Source organism: Helianthus annuus, chromosome 3, assembly GCF_002127325.2.
Source record: "Helianthus annuus cultivar XRQ/B chromosome 3, HanXRQr2.0-SUNRISE, whole genome shotgun sequence".
NCBI classification, from domain to species: domain Eukaryota; kingdom Viridiplantae; phylum Streptophyta; class Magnoliopsida; order Asterales; family Asteraceae; genus Helianthus; species Helianthus annuus.
The window spans coordinates 100,151,188-100,154,735 of NC_035435.2; positions in this window are offsets into that span (position 1 = coordinate 100,151,188).

The window sequence follows — 3,548 nt, forward strand, 5'->3', positions numbered from 1 at the left end:
TCATTAGTGAGCTTAAAATGCACAAGTATGAAAATGATAAGAAAAAGAAGTTTTTGATAAATGATATAGAAAAGAATTTAGAAAAAATAAGTTTGGATGTGATGGTTGAAATAAGAAAAAGATTCTATGTGTGTCTTGCAGCAAAAAATGTTATGAAATATGACATTAAGAGGGGTTGTTATATTGATGAAAATATGAATCCTCTTGATTTTGTTAAAATTTTTTGTGCAGGCACATACAAGACAGAGACAAAAGAAATTTCAAAGAATGAAGAATCCGAGAAAAGTGAAACTTCAAGCTCTGAAACTGTGTGCTTAAAATGTGATGAATTCAAAGCAAACAATGTCAAACTCTTGAAAGATGTGGAGAGTATGACATTGGAAAACAAAAATTTGAAAGAAAGGGAAAAATAATTTCAAAATAAAATAACATTTTTAGAAAATGAAAAATCGAAAGCTGAAAAAGATTTTGAAAACAAAATAAAATCTTCAGAAAATGAAGATTTTTGGATAAAATTGGAAAACAAAAATTTAAAAGAAAAAGAAACAAAATTTCAAAATCAAATAAAAGTTTCAGAAAATGAAAAACTTGTTCTTGAAGAGAATAAAATTGAAAATGAAAAAGCAATAAATTTTCATTGTGAAAAAATCTCTCAACTTGAAAAAGAGGTTGAGAGTGCTAAAAATAAAATTGCTGGGTTAGAAAAGAAATTGAAAGGTTTTGTGACCTCGTCAGTATTTCTGAATCATTTATGTCCAAAACCGATCAATGAAATTCCAATAAGTGACAATGTCACAAATTATGACAAAGTCATAATTGAAAATTGTGATGATAAATCTGATGATGAAGATGAGAAAAAGAAACTATTTTTGAAATTAAAAGAAAATTTTCAAGAAACTGTTTTACAGTCTACTGAAAAAGGTGAATGCTCAACGCAAAAACCTTGTAGGAAGAATGTAGAACAAAAACTAAATGTTAAAAATTCGAAAAATTTTCAAAACAAAAATAAAAGATCATCAGGTCAATCATTCAATCAAAAATTACAAAAATTTGAAAATCAAAACTCACAAAAAGTTGGTAGTAAGTGGTGCAGGTTTTACCATAGTGCTCAAAAGTCAAATCAAGCTTACAAGAGAAGTCAAGATTACCACAAGGCCAAACAATGTCATGATTTGAGTGTGTGGTTTGAAGTGAGAATGGTACGATAACAGGGTATGCTACAAATGTGGTTTTCAAGGACACATTGCTGTTAACTGCCAGAGTCAGAGTTTTGAGACGAGAAGATGCTATGAATGTCAAATCAAAGGTCATATTGCCAGAGATTGCCCAATGAGATCAAAGGGAAGATCGAGGGCTGAATCTCAAAGAATGATGAAGAAAAACTCAGTCAAAATCGAAGAAAAGCCCAAAGAACAGAAAGTGACAGAACAGAAAGTGAAACTTTCACAAGGGCAAAAAGATAGACTGAGAAAGAAAAGAAAGAAAGCAAGAGAGTATCTTCAAAAGATTTTGTCCTCGGGTACAACTGGTAATTCAGATAAAAGTTCTGATGAATCGATTTGCTCAACAAAAGATGTTCAATCAAGCAAAACGAATTCATCAGATACAAATCTGAGGACAAAAGAGAGGATAAAGAAAGAAAAATTGACTAATCAAACTGATAAAAAATCAAAGAAAGTTAATTTTTCAGAAAAAGTCTTTATCAAGGTTTTTGAGTATAAAAGAAACTGTGAAAGGTCGTTAATGTCACAGGTTGATAAACTTGGAAAACCTAAATCTTGTAAGGATTGGGTTCCAATAAAGAATGGCGATGAATTTGTTTTCTTGAAAACAAAAGAGCCATCTTCTGGCGATGAATTTGACTCGTCAAAGTCAAAGGAGCCACGTTCGGGCGATGAATCTGGTTCGTCAAAGCCAGAAGAGATATCTGTTAAGGTAAAAGATGATAATTCCGTTAAGACGATGGATGATGCAAACTTTCCATCATTGTCAAACGAAAATTCAAAACAAAAAGATGGCAAACCCAAGGTTCGTCAGGCTTGGGTGGATCTCTTTAAATGAAAAACCTGACTTGCCAGAACTCCCAGGTTGGTAAGTGTGGAGTATGAATCGGCATCTTTCTTGAGAAATGTTTTATCAAGGACATTAAATTGTACTTGATTTAACTTTCGAACAAAGTGATTGAGAAAACAATGTGATCGATTAATCCCCTAACCTACAAGTGGTAATTTCAACAAAACTAATTTTCCGGAAAAACCATTTTGATTAAAACAAACTTAAGTGTTTTGAAATCATAATCGGAAAATAGTTTGTTATAGGGGAATTCTGATTGTTTATGCCAAGTGGATGGCGAATTGAAGCGATTCAAATCAGATTGTCTCTTTATTTGTACAGTTTGTTTTCAAATTTTCCAAGAAAATCAAAATTGAAACATATTTTGATTTTAGGGGGAGTAAAAATTTTAGAAAAATTCGAAAATTTGAAAAATTCAAAAACATCTAAAAAGTCAAAATGAGTTTTGTTGTGAAAAAAGGGAAAATGATAGTACATCAGCTAGGCAGTTGCGGTACGCTAAAGAAATGTAAAGTTTTAAAGCATTAAGCAGTCTCGCTACTGATATGCCAGTAGGTTTTTACACATTTAGTAAGTTTGTTCGGGATATAAACCTAAATCATCACTTGCTTATTACGTGGGGAACATCTCTCGGATATATAGGTAACCCCTGAAATCCTGTTAGAAAGACTCTATTTCTAACATATTAGGTCTTTGTACGTGATGATATCTGGGGTATTATACTTGGACTTCTGATTTTGCGGGAGCAATAGCCTAGTCCTTGTATAATACTTTGCATTGCTTTAAACATAAAGCTCACCCTCAGCATAAAAATGACGAAACATTGCAAAATGCTAATCATGTGCTGTTGTAAAAAAGATCTCCAAAGGGGACCCACCTAAAGTCGAGCCATCATCTCTCTGTACGAACGGAAGTTCTAACCTGAGCTCTCATGGCCTCGCATTTACCCCTTACAGATATCATTAGTGTACACTCACCTGTAAGACTGAATATAGTGGTCTGGATACGGGAGTATATTCTGAGGTGGTACACGCGTATAAGTTAAGATCTTAAAACACTAAAATCGTATCCTTAACAGATTGAAATTTGTGTGAAAACTTAAGAGGATCAATATATCGGCAATCTAAGCGAATTGTTTAATTCTGAATATGAAATTAAAGCTTAAAGGTACATGTAACTTGTCAATAAGCTGATATGATTCCCTAACACAAACTCACAAAAATATTGTATGTAAATTTTTCTTTACTGCTTTTCTTTAAAATCAAAAACCCAAAAAGAGTTTAAGTGTGTTTTAGCATAAAATTTTGAAAAATTCAAAAAGATTTTCGACAACTGATGTTGGAAAGCTGATTTTCAAAATTCCAAGTGCTAAACGTGAGGACAAGTGGTTTGGGAGAGTCTGAATGGAATGAGATTTGATTTTGAATAGATTTAATGGTTCATTAAGTTGAAACCAAACTTGAATGGTTTGATTA